This window comes from Cornus florida, unplaced genomic scaffold (assembly GCF_030987335.1).
Source record: "Cornus florida cultivar Cherokee Brave unplaced genomic scaffold, ASM3098733v1 CherokeeBrave_3.0.0_Hap2_Chr03, whole genome shotgun sequence".
NCBI classification, from domain to species: domain Eukaryota; kingdom Viridiplantae; phylum Streptophyta; class Magnoliopsida; order Cornales; family Cornaceae; genus Cornus; species Cornus florida.
In genome coordinates, this window is record NW_026775573.1 from 98,570,975 (window position 1) to 98,595,373 (window position 24,399).

Sequence of the window (24,399 nt, forward strand, 5' to 3'; positions counted from 1 at the left end):
CTCTTCGCAACTTCATTGGAAACTCGAATAAGTTGAACTCAAAACTCTCATGTTCTTTCAAAGATTCAATCTTTATACATGAAAAAGGTTTAGTGACAAAATAGATACCTTGATTGAGGTAATTTCATTTAAAGATTCAATCTTTACTGATTAAAACACTCTTCGTGGCGTCAAAGGGAACTTGAATAACTATAACTCGAAACACTCATTTCTTTTCAAAACGTCAATCTTTATAAATTCAAAAGGTTTAGTGATGTAATAGCTACCTTGATTGAGGTAATTTCATTCAATGATTCAATCTTTACTCGTTAAAACACTCTTCGGGACGTTACAAGGAACTCGAATAAGTTTAACTCAAAAATCTCATTTTCTTTCGAAGATTCAATCTTTATACATTAAAAAGGTCTAGTAACAGAATTGGTACCTTTATTGTGGTATTTTTCATTCAAAGATTCAGTCTTCAGTCATTAAAACGCTCTTCGCGATTTCATAGGTAACTCGAATAAGTTAAACTCAAAACACTCATTTTCTTTCAAAGATTCAATCTTTATACATTACAAAGGTCTAGTGGTAGAATAGGTACCTTGATTGAGGTAATTTCATTTAAAGATTCAATCTTTACTCATTAAAACACTCTTCGTGACGTCAAAGGGAACTCGAATAACTTTAACTCAAAACTCTCATTTCTTTTCAAAGATTCAATCTTTATACAATAAAAATTTCAAGTGACTTAATAGGTACCTTGATCAAGGTAATTTCATTCAAAGATTCAATCTTTATTCAGTAAAACACTCTTCGGGATGTCAAAAGGAACTCGATTAAGTTTAACTCAAAACTCTAATTTTCTTTCAAAGATTCAATCTTTATACATCAAAAAGATCTAGTAACATAATAGGTTCCTTTATTGAGGAATTTTCATTTGAACATTCGATCTTTGGTCATTAAAACACTCTTCGCGACTTCATATGTAACTCGAATAAGTTAAAACTCAATACTCTCATTTTTTTCAAAGATTCCGTCTTTATACATTAAAAAGGTCTACTAACTGACATAATAGGTACATTGATTGAGATAATTTCGTTCAAAGATTCAATCTTTACTCATTAAAACACGCTTCGTGACGTCGAAGGGAACTCAAATAACTTTAACTCAAAACTCGTAGTTCTTTACAAATATTCAATCTTTATACGTTAAAAAGGTCTAGTGACATAATAGGTACCTTGATTGAGGTAATTTCATTCAAAGATTCAATATTTACTCTTTAAAACACTCTTCGAGACGTCGCAGGGAACTCGAATATGTTTAACTCAAAACTCTTATTTTCTTTCAAAGATTAAACCTTTATACATTAAAAAGTTATAGTGACATAATAAGTACCTCTATTGAGGTAATTTCATACAAAGATTCAATCCTTACTCGTTAAAACACTATTCGGTACGTCATAGGGAACTTGGATAGGTTTAACTCATAACGCTCATTTCTTTTTAAAGATTCAATCTTTATATATAAAAGGTCCAGGGACAAAATAAGTCCCTTGATTCAAGTAATTTCAATCTAAGATTCAATCTTTACTCGTTGAAATACTCTTCGGGATGTCATAGGGAATTCGAATAAATTTAACTCAAAACAGTCATTTTCTTTCTAAGATTCAATCTTTATACATTAAGAAGGTCTAGTAACATAATAGGTACCTTTACTAAGGTATTTTCATTCAAAGATTCGTTATTTAGTCATTAAAACACTGTTCACGACTTCATAGGTAAATCGAATAAGTTAAACTCAGAACTATCATTTTATTCCAAAGATTCAATCTTTAGATATTAAAAAGGTCTAGTAACATAATAGGTACCTTTATTGAGGTGTTTTCATTCAAAGATTCAATCTTTATTCATGGAAACACTCTTCGCGACTTCATAGGTAACTCGAATATGTTAAACTCAAAACTCTCATTTTCTTTCTAAGATTCAATCTTTGTACATTAAAAAGGTCTAGTGACATAATAGCTACCTTGATGGAGGTAATTACATTCAAAGATTCAATATTTACTCCTTAAAACACTCTTTGGGACATTACAGGGAACATGAATAAGTTTAACTCAAAACTCTCATTTTCTTTCAAAGATACAATCTTTATACATTCAAAAGGTCTACTAACAAAATAAGTACCTTTATTGAGGTATTTTCATTCAAAGATTCAATCTTTAGTCATTAAAACACTCTTCGCAACTTCATAGATAACTCGAATAAGTTGAACTCAAAACTCTCATATTGTTTCAAAGATTTAATCTTTATACATTAAAAAGGTTTAGTGACAGAATAGGTACCTTGATTGAGGTAATTTCATTCAAAGATTCAATCTTTACTGATTAAAACACTCTTTGTGGCGTCAAACGGAACTTGAATAACTTTAACTCGAAACACTCATTTCTTTTCAAAACGTTAATCTTTATAAATTAAAAAGGTCTAGTGATGTAATAACTACCTTGATTGAGAAAATTTCATTCAATGATTCAATCTTTACTCATTAAAACACTCTTCGAGACGTTACAGGGAACTCGAATAAGTTTAACTGAAAAATCTCATTTTCTTTCGAAGATTCAATCTTTATACATTAAAAAGGTCTAGTAACAGAATTGGTACCTTTATTGTGGAATTTTTCATTCAAAGATTCAATCTTCAGTCATTAAAACACTCTTCGCGATTTCATAGGTAACTCGAATAAGTTAAACTCAAAACACTCATTTTCTTTCAAAGATTCAATCTTTATACATTACAAAGGTCTAGTGGTAGAATAGGTACCTTGATTGAGGTAATTTCATTCAAAGATTCAATCTTTACTCATTAAAACACTCTTCGTGACGTCAAAGGGAACTCGAATAACTTTAACTCAAAACTCTCATTTCTTTTCAAAGATTCAATCTTTATACAATAAAAATTTCTAGTGACTTAATAGGTACCTTGATCGAGGTAATTTCATTCAAAGATTCAATCTTTATTCATTAAAACACTCTTCGGGATGTCAAAAGGAACTCGAATAAGTTTAACTCAAAACACTAATTTTCTTTCAAAGATTCAATCTTTATACATCAAAAAGATCTAGTAACATAATAGGTTCCTTTATTGAGGAATTTTCATTTAAAGATTCAATCTTTGGTCATTAAAACCCTCTTCGCGACTTCATAGGTAACTCGAATAAGTTAAAACTCAATACTCTCATTTTTTTTAAAGATTCCATCTTTATACATTAAAAAGGTCTACTGACTGACATAATAGGTACATTGATTGAGATAATTTCGTTCAAAGATTCAATCTTTACTCACTAAAACACGCTTCGTGACATCAAAGGGAACTCAAATAACTTTAACTGAAAACTCATAGTTCTTTACAAATATTCAATCTTTATACATTAAAAAGGTCTAGTGACATAATAGGTACCTTGATTGAGGTAATTTATTCAAAGATTCAATATTTACACTTTAAAACACTCTTCGAGACGTCGTAGGGAACTTGAATATGTTTAACTCAAACTCTCATTTTCTTTCAAAGATTAAACCTTTATACATTAAAAAGGTCTAGTGACATAATAAGTACCTCTATTGAGGTAATTTCATACAAAGATTCAATCTTTACGCCTTAAACCACTATTCGGGACGTCATAGGGAACTCGGATAGGTTTAACTCATAACGCTCATTTCTTTTTAAACATTCAATCTTTATATATAAAAAGGTCCAGGGACAAAATAAGTCCCTTGATTCAAGTAATTTCAATCAAAGATTCAATCTTTACTCGTTGAAATACTCTTAGGGATGTCATAGGGAACTCGAATAAGTTTATCTCAAAACAGTCATTTTCTTTCCGAAATTCAATCTTTATACATTAAAAAGGTCTAGTAACATAATAGGTACCTTTACTTAAGGTATTTTCATTCAAAGATTCGTTATTTAGTCATTAAAACACTGTTCACGACTTCATAGGTAAATCGAATAAGTTAAACTCAGAACTATCATTTTATTCCAAAGATTCAATCTTTAGATATTAAAAAGGTCTAGTAACATAATAGGTACCTTTATTGAGGTGTTTTCATTCAAAGATTCAATCTTTATTCTTGAAAACACTCTTCGCGACTTCATAGGTAACTCGAATATGTTAAACTCAAAACTCTCATTTTCTTTCTAAGATTCAATCTTTGTACATTAAAAAGGTCTAGTGACATAATAGCTACCTTGATGGAGGTAATTACATTCAAAGATTCAAAATTTACTCCTTAAAACACTCTTTGGGACGTTGCAGGGAACATGAATAAGTTTAACTCAAAACTCTCATTTTCTTTCAAAGATACAATCTTTATACATTAAAAAGGTCTACTAACAAAATAAGTACCTTTATTGAGGTATTTTCGTTCAAAGATTCAATCTTTAGTCATTAAAACACTCTTCGCAACTTCATAGGTAACTCGAATAAGTTGAACTCAAAACTCTCATATTGTTTCAAAGATTCAATCTTTATACATTAAAAAGGTTTAGTGACAGAATAGGTACCTTGATTGAGGTAATTTCATTCAAAGATTCAATCTTTACTCATTAAAACACTCTTCGTGGCGTCAAAGAGAACTTGAATAACTTTAACTCGAAACACTCATTTCTTTTCAAAACGTTAATCTTTAGAAATTAAAAAGGACTAGCGATGTAATAGCTACCTTGATTGAGGTAATTTCATTCAATGATTCAATCTTTACTCATTAAAACACTCTTCGGGACGTTACAGGGAACTCGAAAAAGTTTAACTCAAAAATCTCATTTTCTTTCGAAGATTCAATCTTTATACATTAAAAAGGTCTAGTAACAGAATTGGTACCTTTATTGTGGAATTTTTCATTCAAAGATTCAATCTTCAGTCATTAAAACACTCTTCGCGATTTCATAGGTAACTCGAATAAGTTAAACTCAAAACACTCATTTTCTTTCAAAGATTCAATCTTTATACATTACAAAGGTCTAGTGGTAGAATAGGTACCTTGATTGAGGTAATTTCATTCAAAGATTCAATCTTTACTCATTAAAACACTCTTCGTGACGTCAAAGGAAACTCGAATAACTTTAACTCAAAACTCTCATTTCTTTTCAAAGATTCAATCTTTATACAATAAAAATTTCTAGTGACTTAATAGGTACCTTGATCGAGGTAATTTCATTCAAAGATTCAATCTTTATTCATTAAAACACTCTTCGGGATGTCAAAAGGAACTCGAATAAGTTTAACTCAAAACACTAATTTTCTTTCAAAGATTCAATCTTTATACATCAAAAAGATCTAGTAACATAATAGGTTCCTTTATTGAGGAATTTTCATTTAAAGATTCAATCTTTGGTCATTAAAACCCTCTTCGCGACTTCATAGGTAACTCGAATAAGTTAAAACTCAATACTCTCATTTTTTTTAAAGATTCCATCTTTATACATTAAAAAGGTCTACTGACTGACATAATAGGTACATTGATTGAGATAATTTCGTTCAAAGATTCAATCTTTACTCACTAAAACACGCTTCGTGACATCAAAGGGAACTCAAATAACTTTAACTGAAAACTCATAGTTCTTTACAAATATTCAATCTTTATACATTAAAAAGGTCCAGTGACATAATAGGTACCTTGATTGAGGTAATTTATTCAAAGATTCAATATTTACACTTTAAAACACTCTTCGAGACGTCGTAGGGAACTTGAATATGTTTAACTCAAACTCTCATTTTCTTTCAAAGATTAAACCTTTATACATTAAAAAGGTCTAGTGACATAATAAGTACCTCTATTGAGGTAATTTCATACAAAGATTCAATCTTTACGCCTTAAACCACTATTCGGGACGTCATAGGGAACTCGGATAGGTTTAACTCATAACGCTCATTTCTTTTTAAACATTCAATCTTTATATATAAAAAGGTCCAGGGACAAAATAAGTCCCTTGATTCAAGTAATTTCAATTAAAGATTCAATCTTTACTCGTTGAAATACTCTTAGGGATGTCATAGGGAACTCGAATAAGTTTATCTCAAAACAGTCATTTTCTTTCCGAAATTCAATCTTTATACATTAAAAAGGTCTAGTAACATAATAGGTACCTTTACTTAAGGTATTTTCATTCAAAGATTCGTTATTTAGTCATTAAAACACTGTTCACGACTTCATAGGTAAATCGAATAAGTTAAACTCAGAACTATCATTTTATTCCAAAGATTCAATCTTTAGATATTAAAAAGGTCTAGTAACATAATAGGTACCTTTATTGAGGTGTTTTCATTCAAAGATTCAATCTTTATTCTTGAAAACACTCTTCGCGACTTCATAGGTAACTCGAATATGTTAAACTCAAAACTCTCATTTTCTTTCTAAGATTCAATCTTTGTACATTAAAAAGGTCTAGTGTCATAATAGCTACCTTGATGGAGGTAATTACATTCAAAGATTCAAAATTTACTCCTTAAAACACTCTTTGGGACGTTGCAGGGAACATGAATAAGTTTAACTCAAAACTCTCATTTTCTTTCAAAGATACAATCTTTATACATTAAAAAGGTCTACTAACAAAATAAGTACCTTTATTGAGGTATTTTCGTTCAAAGATTCAATCTTTAGTCATTAAAACACTCTTCGCAACTTCATAGGTAACTCGAATAAGTTGAACTCAAAACTCTCATATTGTTTCAAAGATTCAATCTTTATACATTAAAAAGGTTTAGTGACAGAATAGGTACCTTGATTGAGGTAATTTCATTCAAAGATTCAATCTTTACTCATTAAAACACTCTTCGTGGCGTCAAAGAGAACTTGAATAACTTTAACTCGAAACACTCATTTCTTTTCAAAACGTTAATCTTTAGAAATTAAAAAGGACTAGCGATGTAATAGCTACCTTGATTGAGGTAATTTCATTCAATGATTCAATCTTTACTCATTAAAACACTCTTCGGGACGTTACAGGAACTCGAAAAAGTTTAACTCAAAAATCTCATTTTCTTTCGAAGATTCAATCTTTATACATTAAAAAGGTCTAGTAACAGAATTGGTACCTTTATTGTGGAATTTTTCATTCAAAGATTCAATCTTCAGTCATTAAAACACTCTTCGCGATTTCATAGGTAACTCGAATAAGTTAAACTCAAAACACTCATTTTCTTTCAAAGATTCAATCTTTATACATTACAAAGGTCTAGTGGTAGAATAGGTACCTTGATTGAGGTAATTTCATTCAAAGATTCAATCTTTACTCATTAAAACACTCTTCGTGACGTCAAAGGGAACTCGAATAACTTTAACTCAAAACTCTCATTTCTTTTCAAAGATTCAATCTTTATACAATAAAAATTTCTAGTGACTTAATAGGTACCTTGATCGAGGTAATTTCATTCAAAGATTCAATCTTTATTCATTAAAACACTCTTCGGGATGTCAAAAGGAACTCGAATAAGTTTAACTCAAAACACTAATTTTCTTTCAAAGATTCAATCTTTATACATCAAAAAGATCTAGTAACATAATAGGTTCCTTTATTGAGGAATTTTCATTTAAAGATTCAATCTTTGGTCATTAAAACCCTCTTCGCGACTTCATAGGTAACTCGAATAAGTTAAAACTCAATACTCTCATTTTTTTTAAAGATTCCATCTTTATACATTAAAAAGGTCTACTGACTGACATAATAGGTACATTGATTGAGATAATTTCGTTCAAAGATTCAATCTTTACTCACTAAAACACGCTTCGTGACATCAAAGGGAACTCAAATAACTTTAACTGAAAACTCATAGTTCTTTACAAATATTCAATCTTTATACATTAAAAAGGTCTAGTGACATAATAGGTACCTTGATTGAGGTAATTTATTCAAAGATTCAATATTTACACTTTAAAACACTCTTCGAGACGTCGTAGGGAACTTGAATATGTTTAACTCAAACTCTCATTTTCTTTCAAAGATTAAACCTTTATACATTAAAAAGGTCTAGTGACATAATAAGTACCTCTATTGAGGTAATTTCATACAAAGATTCAATCTTTACGCCTTAAACCACTATTCGGGACGTCATAGGGAACTCGGATAGGTTTAACTCATAACGCTCATTTCTTTTTAAACATTCAATCTTTATATATAAAAAGGTCCAGGGACAAAATAAGTCCCTTGATTCAAGTAATTTCAATCAAAGATTCAATCTTTACTCGTTGAAATACTCTTAGGGATGTCATAGGGAACTCGAATAAGTTTATCTCAAAACAGTCATTTTCTTTCCGAAATTCAATCTTTATACATTAAAAAGGTCTAGTAACATAATAGGTACCTTTACTTAAGGTATTTTCATTCAAAGATTCGTTATTTAGTCATTAAAACACTGTTCACGACTTCATAGGTAAATCGAATAAGTTAAACTCAGAACTATCATTTTATTCCAAAGATTCAATCTTTAGATATTAAAAAGGTCTAGTAACATAATAGGTACCTTTATTGAGGTGTTTTCATTCAAAGATTCAATCTTTATTCTTGAAAACACTCTTCGCGACTTCATAGGTAACTCGAATATGTTAAACTCAAAACTCTCATTTTCTTTCTAAGATTCAATCTTTGTACATTAAAAAGGTCTAGTGACATAATAGCTACGTTAATGGAGGTAATTACATTCAAAGATTCAAAATTTACTCCTTAAAACACTCTTTGGGACGTTGCAGGGAACATGAATAAGTTTAACTCAAAACTCTCATTTTCTTTCAAAGATACAATCTTTATACATTAAAAAGGTCTACTAACAAAATAAGTACCTTTATTGAGGTATTTTCGTTCAAAGATTCAATCTTTAGTCATTAAAACACTCTTCGCAACTTCATAGGTAACTCGAATAAGTTGAACTCAAAACTCTCATATTGTTTCAAAGATTCAATCTTTATACATTAAAAAGGTTTAGTGACAGAATAGGTACCTTGATTGAGGTAATTTCATTCAAAGATTCAATCTTTACTCATTAAAACACTCTTCGTGGCGTCAAAGAGAACTTGAATAACTTTAACTCGAAACACTCATTTCTTTTCAAAACGTTAATCTTTAGAAATTAAAAAGGACTAGCGATGTAATAGCTACCTTGATTGAGGTAATTTCATTCAATGATTCAATCTTTACTCATTAAAACACTCTTCGGGACGTTACAGGGAACTCGAAAAAGTTTAACTCAAAAATCTCATTTTCTTTCGAAGATTCAATCTTTATACATTAAAAAGGTCTAGTAACAGAATTGGTACCTTTATTGTGGAATTTTTCATTCAAAGATTCAATCTTCAGTCATTAAAACACTCTTCGCGATTTCATAGGTAACTCGAATAAGTTAAACTCAAAACACTCATTTTCTTTCAAAGATTCAATCTTTATACATTACAAAGGTCTAGTGGTAGAATAGGTACCTTGATTGAGGTAATTTCATTCAAATATTCAATCTTTACTTATTAAAACACTCTTCGTGACGTCAAAGGAAACTCGAATAACTTTAACTCAAAACTCTCATTTCTTTTCAAAGATTCAATCTTTATACAATAAAAATTTCTAGTGACTTAATAGGTACCTTGATCGAGGTAATTTCATTCAAAGATTCAATCTTTATTCATTAAAACACTCTTCGGGATGTCAAAAGGAACTCGAATAAGTTTAACTCAAAACTCTAATTTTCTTTCAAAGATTCAATCTTTATACATCAAAAAGATCTAGTAACATAATAGGTTCCTTTATTGAGGAATTTCCATTTGAAGATTCAATCTTTGGTCATTAAAACACTCTTCGCGACTTCATAGGTAACTCGAATAAGTTAAAACTCAATACTCTCATTTTTTTCAAAGATTCCATCTTTATACATTAAAAAGGTCTACTGACTGACATAATAGGTACATTGATTGAGATAATTTCGTTCAATGATTCAATCTTTACTCACTAAAACACGCTTCGTGACATCAAAGGGAACTCAAATAACTTTAACTGAAAACTCGTAATTCTTTACAAATATTCAATCTTTATACATTAAAAAGGTCTAGTGACATAATAGGTACCTTGATTGAGGTAATTTCATTCAAAGATTCAATATTTACACTTTAAAACACTCTTCGAGACGTCGCAGGGAACTCGAATATGTTTAACTCAAACTCTCATTTTCTTTCAAAGATTAAACCTTTATACATTAAAAAGGTCTAGTGACATAATAAGTACCTCTATTGAGGTAATTTCATACAAAGATTCAATCTTTACGCGTTAACACACTATTCGGGACGTCATAGGGAACTCGGATAGGTTTAACTCATAACGCTCATTTCTTTTTAAACATTCAATCTTTATATATAAAAGGTCCAGGGACAAAATAAGTCCCTTGATTCAAGTAATTTCAATCAAAGATTCAATCTTTACTCGTTGAAATACTCTTCGGGATGTCATAGGGAACTCGAATAAGTTTAACTCAAAACAGTCAATTTCTTTCCAAGATTCAATCTTTATACATTAAAAAGGTCTAGTAACATAATAGGTACCTTTACTAAGGTATTTTCATTCAAAGATTCGTTATTTAGTCATTAAAACACTGTTCACGACTTCATAGGTAAATCGAATAAGTTAAACTCAGAACTATCATTTTATTCCAAAGATTCAATCTTTAGATATTAAAAAGGTCTAGTAACATAATACGTACCTTTATTGAGGTGTTTTCATTCAAAGATTCAATCTTTATTCATGGAAACACTCTTTGCGACTTCAAAGGTAACTCGAATATGTTAAACTCAAAACTCTCATTTTCTTTCTAAGATCCAATCTTTGTACATTAAAAAGGTCTAGTGACATAATAGCTACCTTGATGGAGGTAATTACATTCAAAGATTCAATATTTACTCCTTAAAACACTCTTTGGGATGTTACAGGGAACATGAATAAGTTTAACTCAAAACTCTCATTTTCTTTCAAAGATACAATCTTTATACATTAAAAAGGTCTACTAAAAAAATAAGTACCTTTATTGAGGTATTTTCATTCAAAGACTCAATCTTTAGTCATTAAAACACTCTTCGCAACTTCATAGGTAACTCGAATAAGTTAAACTCAAAACTCTCATATTGTTTCAAAGATTCAATCTTTATACATTAAAAAGGTTTAGTGACAGAATAGGTACCTTGATTGAGGTAATTTCATTCAAAGATTCAATCTTTACTCATTAAAACACTCTTCGTGGCGTCAAAGGGAACTTGAATAACTTTAACTCGAAACACTCATTTCTTTTCAAAACGTTAATCTTTATAAATTAAAAAGGTCTAGTGATGTAATAGCTACCTTGATTGAGGTAATTTCATTCAATGATTGAATCTTTGCTCATTAAAACACTCTTCGGGACGTTACAGGGAACTCGAATAAGTTTAACTCAAAAATCTCATTTTCTTTCGAAGATTCAATCTTTATACATTAAAAAGGTCTAGTAACAGAATTGGTACCTTTATTGTGGAATTTTTCATTCAAGGATTCAATCTTCAGTCATTAAAACACTCTTCGCGATTTCATAGGTAACTCGAATGAGTTAAACTCAAAACACTCATTTTCTTTCAAAGATTCAATCTTTATACATTACAAAGGTCTAGTGGTAGAATAGGTACCTTGATTGAGGTAATTTCATTCAAAGATTCAATCTTTACTCATTAAAACACTCTTCGTGACGTCAAAGGGAACTCGAATAACTTTAACTCAAAACTCTCATTTCTTTTCAAAGATTCAATCTTTATACAATAAAAATTTCTAGTGACTTAATAGGTACCTTGATCGAGGTAATTTCATTCAAAGATTCAATCTTTATTCATTAAAACATTCTTCGGGATGTCAAAAGGAACTCGAATAAGTTTAACTCAAAACTCTAATTTTCTTTCAAAGATTCAATCTTTATACATCAAAAAGATCTAGTAACATAATAGGTTCCTTTATTGAGGAATTTTCATTTAAAGATTCAATCTTTGGTCATTAAAACACTCTTCGCGACTTCATAGGTAACTCGAATAAGTTAAAACTCAATACTCTCATTTTTTTCAAAGATTCCATCTTTATACATTAAAAAGGTCTACTGACTGACATAATAAGTACATTGATTCAGATAATTTCGTTCAAAGATTCAATCTTTACTCACTAAAACACGCTTCGTGACGTCAAAGGGAACTCAAATAACTTTAACTGAAAACTCGTAGTTCTTTACAAATATTCAATCTTTATACATTAAAAAGGTCTAGTGACATAATAGGTACCTTGATTGAGGTAATTTCATTCAAAGATTCAATATTTACACTTTAAAACACTCTTCGAGACGTCGCAGAGAACTCGAATATGTTTAACTCAAACTCTCATTTTCTTTCAAAGATTAAACCTTTATACATTAAAAAGGTCTAGTGACATAATAAGTACCTCTATTGAGGTAATTTCATACAAAGATTCAATCTTTACGCGTTAACACACTATTCGGGACGTCATAGGGAACTCGGATAGGTTTAACTCATAACGCTCATTTCTTTTTAAACATTCAATCTTTATATATAAAAGGTCCAGGGACAAAATAAGTCCCTTGATTCAAGTAATTTCAATCAAAGATTCAATCTTTACTCGTTGAAATACTCTTCGGGATGTCATAGGGAACTCGAATAAGTTTAACTCAAAACAGTCATTTTCTTTCCAAGATTCAATCTTTATACATTAAAAAGGTCTAGTAACATAATAGGTACCTTTACTAAGGAATTTTCATTCAAAGATTCGTTATTTAGTCATTAAAACACTGTTCACGACTTCATAGGTAAATCGAATAAGTTAAACTCAGAACAATCATTTTATTCCAAAGATTCAATCTTTAGATATTTAAAAGGTCTAGTAACATAATAGGTACCTTTATTGAGGTGTTTTCATTCAAAGATTCAATCTTTATTCAATAAAACACTCTTCGCGACTTCAAAGGTAACCCGAATAAGTTAAACTCAAAACTCTCATTTTCTTTCCAAGATACAATCTTTGTACATTAAAAAGGTCTAGTGACATAATAGCTACCTTGATTGAGGTAATTATATTCAAAGATTAAATATTTACTCCTTAAAACACTCTTCGGGACGTTACAGGGAACATGAATAAGTTTAACTCAAAACTCTCATTTTCTTTCAAAGATACAATCTTTATACATTAAAAAGGTCTACTAACAAAATAAGTACCTTTATTGAGGTATTTTCATTCAAAGATTCATTCTTTAGTCATTAAAACACTTTTCGCAACTTCATAGGAAACTCGAATAAGTTGAACTCAAAACTCTCATGTTCTTTCAAAGATTCAATCTTTATACATTAAAAAGGTTTAGTGACAGAATGGGTACCTTGATTGAGGTAATTTCATTCAAAGATTCAATCTTTACTGATTAAAACACTCTTCGTGGCGTCAAAGGGAACTTGAATAACTTTAACTCGAAACACTCATTTCTTTTCAAAACGTCAATCTTTATAAATTAAAAAGGTCTAGTGATGTAATAGCTACCTTGATTGAGGTAATTTCATTCAATGATTCAATCTTTACTCATTAAAACACTCTTCGGGACGTTACAGGGAACTCGAATAAGTTTAACTCAAAAATCTCATTTTCTTTCGAAGATTCAATCTTTATACATTAAAAAGGTCTAGTAACAGAATTGGTACCTTTATTGTGGTATTTTTCATTCAAAGATTCAGTCTTCAGTCATTCAAACGCTCTTCGCGATTTCATAGGTAACTCGAATAAGTTAAACTCAACACACTCATTTTCTTTCAAAGATTCAATCTTTATACATTACAAAGGTCTAGTGGTAGAATAGGTACCTTGATTGAGGTAATTTCATTCAAAGATTCAATCTTTACTCATTAAAACACTCTTCGTGACGTCAAAGGGAACTCGAATAACTTTAACTCAAAACTCTCATTTCTTTTCCAAGATTCAATCTTTATACAATAAAAATTTCAAGTGACTTAATAGGTACCTTGATCGAGGTAATTTCATTCAAAGATTCAATCTTTATTCATTAAAACACTCTTCGAGATGTCAGAAGGAACTCGAATAAGTTTAACTCAAAACTCTAATTTTCTTTCAAAGATTCAATCTTTATACATCAAAAAGATCTAGTAACATAATAGATTCCTTTATTGAGGAATTTTGCGCTGAAAATTCAATCTTTGGTCATTAAAACACTCTTCGCGACTTTATATGTAACTCGAATAAGTTAAATCTCAATACTCTCATTTTTTTCAAAGATTCCATGTTTATACATTAAAAAGGTCTACTGACTGACATAATTGGTACATTGATTGAGATAATTTCGTTCAAAGATTCAATCTTTACTCATTAAAACACGCTTCGTGACGTCGAAGGGAACTCAAATAACTTTAACTCAAAACTCGTAGTTCTTTACAAATATTCAATCTTTATACATTAAAAAGGTCTAGTGACATAATAGGTACCTTGATTGAGGTAATTTCATTCAAAGATTCAATATTTACTCTTTAAAACACTCTTCGAGACGTCGCAGGGAACTCGAATATGTTTAACTCAAAACTCTCATTTTCTTGCAAAGATTAAACCTTTATACATTAAAAAGTTATAATGACATAATAAGTACCTCTATTGAGGTAATTTCATACAAAGATTCAATCTTTACGCGTTAAAACACTATTCGGGACGTCATAGGGAACTCGGATAGGTTTAACTCATAACGCTCATTTCTTTTTAAAGATTCAATCTTTATATATAAAAGGTCCAGGGACAAACTAAGTCCCTTGATTCAAGTAATTTCAATCTAAGATTCAATCTTTACTCGTTGAAATACTCTTCGGGATGTCATAGGGAACTCGAATAAATTTAACTCAAAACAGTCATTTTCTTTCCAAGATTCAATCTTTTTACATTAAAAAGGTCTAGTAACATAATAGGTACTTTTACTAAGGTATTTTCATTCAAAGATTCGTTATTTAGGCATTAAAACACTGTTCACGACTTCATAGGTAAATCGAATAAGTTAAACTCAGAACTATCATTTTATTCCAAAGATTCAATCTTTAGATATTAAAAAGGTCTAGTAACATAATAGGTACCTTTATTGAGGTGTTTTCATTCAAAGATTCAATCTTTATTCATGAAAACACTCTTCGCGACTTCAAAGGTAACCCGAATAAGTTAAACTCAAAACTCTCATTTTCTTTCCAAGATACAATCTTTGTACATTAAAAAGGTCTAGTGACATAATAGCTACCTTGATTGAGGTAATTACATTCAAAGATTCAATATTTACTCCTTAAAACACTCTTCGGGACGTTACAGGGAACATGAATAAGTTTAACTCAAAACTCTCATTTTCTTTCAAAGATACAATCTTTATACATTAAAAAGGTCTGCTAACAAATTAAGTACCTTTATTGAGGTATTTTCATTCAAAGATTCAATCTTTAGTCATTAAAACACTCTTCGCAACTTCATAGGAAACTCGAATAAGTTGAACTCAAAACTCTCATGTTCTTTCAAAGATTCAATCTTTATACATTAAAAAGGTTTAGTGACAGAATAGGTACCTTGATTGAGGTAATTTCATTCAAAGATTCAATCTTTACTGATTAAAACACTCTTCGTGGCGTCGAAGGGAACTTGAATAACTTTAACTCGAAACACTCATTTCTTTTCAAAACGTCAATCTTTATAAATTAAAAAGGTCTAGTGATGTAATAGATACCTTGATTGAGGTAATTTCATTCAATGATTCAATCTTTACTCGTTAAAACACTCTTCGGGACGTTACAAGGAACTCGAATAAGTTTAACTCAAAAATCTCATTTTCTTTCGAAGATTCAATCTTTATACATTAAAAAGGTCTAGTAACAGAATTGGTACCTTTATTGTGGTATTTTTCATTCAAAGATTCAGTCTTCAGTCATTAAAACGCTCTTCGCGATTTCATAGGTAACTCGAATAAGTTAAACTCAAAACACTCATTTTCTTTCAAAGATTCAATCTTTATACATTACAAAGGTCTAGTGGTAGAATAGGTACCTTGATTGAGGTAATTTCATTCAAAGATTCAATCTTTACTCATTAAAACACTCTTCGTGACGTCAAAGGGAACTCGAATAACTTTAACTCAAAACTCTCATTTCTTTTCAAAGATTCAATCTTTATACAATAAAAATTTCTAGTGACTTAATAGGTACCTTGATCGAGGTAATTTCATTCAAAGATTCAATCTTTATTCATTAAAACACTCTTCGGGATGTCAAAAGGAACTCGAATAAGTTTAACTCAAAACTCTAATTTTCTTTCAAAGATTCAATCTTTATACATCAAAAAGATCTAGTAACATAATAGGTTCCTTTATTGAGGAATTTTCATTTGAAGATTCAATCTTTGGTCATTAAAACACTCTTCGCGACTTCATAGGTAACTCGAATAAGTTAAAACTCAATACTCTCATTTTTTTCAAAGATTCCATCTTTATACATTAAAAAGGTCTACTGACTGACATAATAAGTACATTGATTCAGATAATTTCGTTCAAAGATTCAATCTTTACTCACTAAAACACGCTTCGTGACGTCAAAGGGAACTCAAATAACTTTAACTGAAAACTCGTAGTTCTTTACAAATATTCAATCTTTATACATTAAAAAGGTCTAGTGACATAATAGGTACCTTGATTGAGGTAATTTCATTCAAAGATTCAATATTTACACTTTAAAACACTCTTTGAGACGTCGCAGGGAACTCGAATATGTTTAACTCAAACTCTCATTTTCTTTCAAAGATTAAACCTTTATACATTAAAAAGGTCTAGTGACACAATAAGTACCTCTATTGAGGTAATTTCATACAAAGATTCAATCTTTACGCGTTAAAACACTATTCGGGACGTCATAGGGAACTCGGATAGGTTTAACTCATAACGCTCATTTCTTTTTAAACATTCAATCTTTATATATAAAAGGTCCAGGGACAAAATGAGTCCCTTGATTCAAGTAATTTCAATCAAAGATTCAATCTTTACTCGTTGAAATACTCTTCGGGATGTCATAGGGAACTCGAATAAGTTTAACTCAAAACAGTCATTTTCTTTCCAAAATTCAATCTTTATACATTAAAAAGGTCTAGTAACATAATAGGTACCTTTACTAAGGTATTTTCATTCAAAGATTCATTATTTAGTCATTAAAACACTGTTCACGACTTCATAGGTAAATCGAATAAGTTAAACTCAGAACTATCATTTTATTCCAAAGATTCAATCTTTAGATATTAAAAAGGTCTAGTAACATAATAGGTACCTTTATTGAGGTGTCTTCATTCAAAGATTCTATCTTTATTCATTAAAACACTTTTCGCGACTTCATAGGTAACTCGAATATAATAAATTCAAAACTCTCATTTTCTTTCCAAGATTCAGTCTTTGTACATTAAAAAGGTCTAGTGACATAATAGCTACCTAGATGGAGGTAATTACATTCAAAGATTCAATATTTACTCCTTAAAACACTCTTTGGGACGTTACAGGGAACATGAATAAGTTTAACTCAAAACTCTCATTTTCTTTCAAAGATACAATCTTTATACATTAAAAAGGTCTACTAACAAAATAAGTACCTTTATTGAGGTATTTTCATTCAAAGATTCAATCTTTAGTCATTAAAACACTCTTCGCAACTTCATAGGTAACTCGAATAAGTTGTACTCAAAACTCTCATGTTCTTTCAAAGATTCAATCTTTAAACATTAAAAAGGTTTAGTGACAGAATAGGTTCCTTGATTGAGTTAATTTCATTCAAAGATTCAATCTTTAATCATTAAAACACTCTTCGTGGCGTCAAAGGGAACTTGAATAACTTTAACTCGAAACAATCATTTCTTTTCAAAACGTCAATCTTTATAAATTAAAAAGGTCTAGTGATGTAATAGCTACCTTGATTGAGGTAATTTCATTCAATGATTCAATCTTTACTCATTAAAACACTCTTCGGGACGTTACAGGGAACTCGAATAAGTTTAACTCAAAAATCTCATTTTCTTTCGAAGATTCAATCTTTATACATTAAAAAGGTATAGTAACAGAATTGGTACCTTTATTGTGGTATTTTTCATTCAAAGATTCAGTCTTCATTCATTCAAACGCTCTTCGCGATTTCATAGGTAACTCGAATAAGTTAAACTCAACACACTCATTTTCTTTCAAAGATTCAATCTTTATACATTACAAAGGTCTAGTGGTAGAATAGGTACCTTGATTGAGGTAATTTCATTCAAATATTCAATCTTTACTCATTAAAACACTCTTCGTGACGTCAAAGGGAACTCGAATAACTTTAACTCAAAACTCTCATTTCTTTTCCAAGATTCAATCTTTATACAATAAAAATTTCAAGTGACTTAATAGGTACCTTGATCGAGGTAATTTCATTCAAAGATTCAATCTTTATTCATTAAAACACTCTTCGAGATGTCAAAAGGAACTCGAATAAGTTTAACTCAAAACTCTAATTTTCTTTCAAAGATTCAATCTTTATACATCAAAAAGATCTAGTAACATAATAGATTCCTTTATTGAGGAATTTTCCGCTGAAAATTCAATCTTTGGTCATTAAAACACTCTTCGCGACTTTATATGTAACTCGAATAAGTTAAAACTCAATACTCTCATTTTTTTCAAAGATTCCATGTTTATACATTAAAAAGGTCTACTGACTGACATAATTGGTACATTGATTGAGATAATTTCGTTCAAAGATTCAATCTTTACTCATTAAAACACGCTTCGTGACGTCGAAGGGAACTCAAATAACTTTAACTCAAAACTCGTAGTTCTTTACAAATATTCAATCTTTATACATTAAAAAGGTCTAGTGACATAATAGGTACCTTGATTGAGGTAATTTCATTCAAAGATTCAATATTTACTCTTTAAAACACTCTTCGAGACGTCGCAGGGAACTCGAATATGTTTAACTCAAAACTCTCATTTTCTTGCAAAGATTAAACCTTTATACATTAAAAAGTTCTAGTGACATAATAAGTACCTCTATTGAGGTAATTTCATACAAAGATTCAATCCTTACGCGTTAAAACACTATTCGGGACGTCATAGGGAACTCGGATAGGTTTAACTCATAACGCTCATTTCTTTTTAAAGATTCAATCTTTATATATAAAAGGTCCAGGGACAAACTAAGTCCCTTGATTCAAGTAATTTCAATCTAAGATTCAATCTTTACTCGTTGAAATACTCTTCGGGATGTCATAGGTAACTCGAATAAATTTAACTCAAAACAGTCATTTTCTTTCCAAGATTCAATCTTTTTACATTAAAAAGGTCTAGTAACATAATAGGTACTTTTACTAAGGTATTTTCATTCAAAGATTCGTTATTTAGTCATTAAAACACTGTTCACGACTTCATAGGTAAATCGAATAAGTTAAACTCAGAACTATCATTTAATTCCAAAGATTCAATCTTTAGATATTAAAAAGGTCTAGTAACATAATAGGTACCTTTATTGAGGTGTTTTCATTCAAAGATTCAATCTTTATTCATGAAAACACTATTCGCGACTTCAAAGGTAACCCGAATAAGTTAAACTCAAAACTCTCATTTTCTTTCCAAGATACAATCTTTGTACATTAAAAAGGTCTAGTGACATAATAGCTACCTTGATTGAGGTAATTACATTCAAAGATTCAATATTTACTCCTTAAAACACTCTTCGGGACGTTACAGGGAACATGAATAAGTTTAACTCAAAACTCTCATTTTCTTTCAAAGATACAATCTTTATACATTAAAAAGGTCTGCTAACAAAATAAGTACCTTTATTGAGGTATTTTCATTCAAAGATTCAATCTTTAGTCATTAAAACACTCTTCGCAACTTCATAGGAAACTCGAATAAGTTGAACTCAAAACTCTCATGTTCTTTCAAAGATTCAATCTTTATACATTAAAAAGGTTTAGTGACAGAATAGGTACCTTGATTGAGGTAATTTCATTCAAAGATTCAATCTTTACTGATTAAAACACTCTTCGTGGCGTCGAAGGGAACTTGAATAACTTTAACTCGAAACACTCATTTCTTTTCAAAACGTCAATCTTTATAAATTAAAAAGGTCTAGTGATGTAATAGCTACCTTGATTGAGGTAATTTCATTCAATGATTCAATCTTTACTCGTTAAAACACTCTTCGGGACGTTACAAGGAACTCGAATAAGTTTAACTCAAAAATCTCATTTTCTTTCGAAGATTCAATCTTTATACATTAAAAAGGTCTAGTAACAGAATTGGTACCTTTATTGTGGTATTTTTCATTCAAAGATTCAGTCTTCAGTCATTAAAACGCTCTTCGCGATTTCATAGGTAACTCGAATAAGTTAAACTCAAAACACTCATTTTCTTTCAAAGATTCAATCTTTATACATTACAAAGGTCTAGTGGTAGAATAGGTACCTTGATTGAGGTAATTTCATTCAAAGATTCAATCTTTATTCATTAAAACACTCTTCGTGACGTCAAAGGGAACTCGAATAACTTTAACTCAAAACTCTCTTTTCTTTTCAAAGATTCAATCTTTATACAATAAAAATTTCTAGTGACTTAATAGGTACCTTGATCGAGGTAATTTCATTCAAAGATTCAATCTTTATTCATTAAAACACTCTTCGGGATGTCAAAAGGAACTCGAATAAGTTTAACTCAAAACTCTAATTTTCTTTCAAAGATTCAATCTTCATACATCAAAAAGATCTAGTAACATAATAGGTTCCTTTATTGAGGAATTTTCATTTGAAGATTCAATCTTTGGTCATTAAAACACTCTTCGCGACTTCATAGGTAACTCGAATAAGTTAAAACTCAATACTCTCATTTTTTTCAAAGATTCCATCTTTATACATTAAAAAGGTCTACTGACTGACATAATAAGTACTTTGATTAAGATAATTTCGTTCAAAGATTCAATCTTTACTCACTAAAACACGCTTCGTGACGTCAAAGGGAACTCAAATAACTTTAACTGAAAACTCGTAGTTCTTTACAAATATTCAATCTTTATACATTAAAAAGGTCTAGTGACATAATAGGTACCTTGATTGAGGTAATTTCATTCAAAGATTCAATATTTACACTTTAAAACACTCTTTGAGACGTCGCAGGGAACTCGAATATGTTTAACTCAAACTCTCATTTTCTTTCAAAGATTAAACCTTTATACATTAAAAAGGTCTAGTGACACAATAAGTACCTCTATTGAGGTAATTTCATACAAAGATTCAATCTTTACGCGTTAAAACACTATTCGGGACGTCATAGGGAACTCGGATAGGTTTAACTCATAACGCTCATTTCTTTTAAAACATTCAATCTTTATATATAAAAGGTCCAGGGACAAAATGAGTCCCTTGATTCAAGTAATTTCAATCAAAGATTCAATCTTTACTCGTTGAAATACTCTTCGGGATGTCATAGGGAACTCGAATAAGTTTAACTCAAAACAGTCATTTTCTTTCCAAAATTCAATCTTTATACATTAAAAAGGTCTAGTAACATAATAGGTACCTTTACTAAGGTATTTCATTCAAAGATTCATTATTTAGTCATTAAAACACTGTTCACGACTTCATAGGTAAATCGAATAAGTTAAACTCAGAACTATCATTTTATTCCAAAGATTCAATCTTTAGATATTAAAAAGGTCTAGTAACATAATAGGTACCTTTATTGAGGTGTCTTCATTCAAAGATTCAATCTTTATTCATTAAAACACTTTTCGCGACTTCATAGGTAACTCGAATATAATAAATTCAAAACTCTCATTTTCTTTCCAAGATTCAATCTTTGTACATTAAAAAGGTCTAGTGACATAATAGCTACCTAGATGGAGGTAATTACATTCAAAGATTCAATATTTACTCCTTAAAACACTCTTTGGGACGTTACAGGGAACATGAATAAGTTTAACTCAAAACTCTCATTTTCTTTCAAAGATACAATCTTTATACATTAAAAAGGTCTACTAACAAAATAAGTACCTTTATTGAGGTATTTTCATTCAAAGATTCAATCTTTAGTCATTAAAACACTCTTCGCAACTTCATAGGTAACTCGAATAAGTTGTACTCAAAACTCTCATGTTCTTTCAAAGATTCAATCTTTAAACATTAAAAAGGTTTAGTGACAGAATAGGTTCCTTGATTGAGTTAATTTCATTCAAAGATTCAATCTTTAATCATTAAAACACTCTTCGTGGCGTCAAAGGGAACTTGAATAACTTTAACTCGAAACAATCATTTCTTTTTAAAACGTCAATCTTTATAAATTAAAAAGGTCTAGTGATGTAATAGCTTCCTTGATTGAGGTAATTTCATTCAATGATTAAATCTTTACTCATTAAAACACTTTTCGGGACGTTACAGGGAACTCGAATAAGTTTAACTCAAAAATCTCATTTTCTTTCGAAGATTCAATCTTTATACATTAAAAAGGTATAGTAACAGAATTGGTACCTTTATTGTGGTATTTTTCATTCAAAGATTCAGTCTTCAGTCATTCAAACGCTCTTCGCGATTTCATAGGTAACTCGAATAAGTTAAACTCAACACACTCATTTTCCTTCAAAGATTCAATCTTTATACATTACAAAGGTCTAGTGGTAGAATAGGTACCTTGATTGAGGTAATTTCATTCAAAGATTCAATCTTTATTCATTAAAACACTCTTCGAGATGTCAAAAGGAACTCGAATAAGTTTAACTCAAAACTCTCATTTTCTTTCCAAGATACAATCTTTGTACATTTAAAAGGTCTAGTGACATAATAGCTACCTTGATTGAGGTAATTATATTCAAAGATTAAATATTTACTCCTTAAAACACTCTTCGGGACGTTACAGGTAACATGAATAAGTTTAACTCAAAACTCTCATTTTCTTTCAAAGATACAATCTTTATACATTAAAAAGGTCTACTAACAAAATAAGTACCTTTATTGAGGTATTTTCATTCAAAGATTCATTCTTTAGTCATTAAAACACTTTTCGCAACTTCATAGGAAACTCGAATAAGTTGAACTCAAAACTCTCATGTTCTTTCAAAGATTCAATCTTTATACATTAAAAAGGTTTAGTGACAGAATAGGTACCTTGATTGAGGTAATTTTATTCAAAGATTCAATCTTTACTGATTAAAACACTCTTCGTGGCGTCAAAGGGAACTTGAATAACTTTAACTCGAAACACTCATTTCTTTTCAAAACGTCAATCTTTATAAATTAAAAAGGTCTAGTGATGTAATAGCTACCTTGATTGAGGTAATTTCATTCAATGATTCAATCTTTACTCATTAAAACACTCTTCGGGACGTTACAGGGAACTCGAATAAGTTTAACTCAAAAATCTCATTTTCTTTCGAAGATTCAATCTTTATACATTAAAAAGGTCTAGTAACAGAATTGGTACCTTTATTGTTGTATTTTTCATTCAAAGATTCAGTCTTCAGTCATTCAAACGCTCTTCGCGATTTCATAGGTAACTCGAATAAGTTAAACTCAACACATTCATTTTCTTTCAAAGATTCAATCTTTATACATTACAAAGGTCTAGTGGTAGAATAGGTACCTTGATTGAGGTAATTTCATTCAAAGATTCAATCTTTACTCATTAAAACACTCTTCGTGACGTCAAAGGGAACTCGAATAACTTTAACTCAAAACTCTCATTTCTTTTCCAAGATTCAATCTTTATACAATAAAAATTTCAAGTGACTTAATAGGTACCTTGATCGAGGTAATTTCATTCAAAGATTCAATCTTTATTCATTAAAACACTCTTCGAGATGTCAAAAGGAACTCGAATAAGTTTAACTCAAAACTCTAATTTTCTTTCAAAGATTCAATCTTTATACATCAAAAAGATCTAGTAACATAATAGATTCCTTTATTGAGGAATTTTCCGCTGAAAATTCAATCTTTGGTCATTAAAACACTCTTCGCGACTTTATATGTAACTCGAATAAGTTAAAACTCAATACTCTCATTTTTTTCAAAGATTCCATGTTTATACATTAAAAAGGTCTACTGACTGACATAATTGGTACATTGATTGAGATAATTTCGTTCAAAGATTCAATCTTTACTCATTAAAACACGCTTCGTGACGTCGAAGGGAACTCAAATAACTTTAACTCAAAACTCGTAGTTCTTTACAAATATTCAATCTTTATACATTAAAAAGGTCTAGTGACATAATAGGTACCTTGATTGAGGTAATTTCATTCAAAGATTCAATATTTACTCTTTAAAACACTCTTCGAGACGTCGCAGGGAACTCGAATATGTTTAA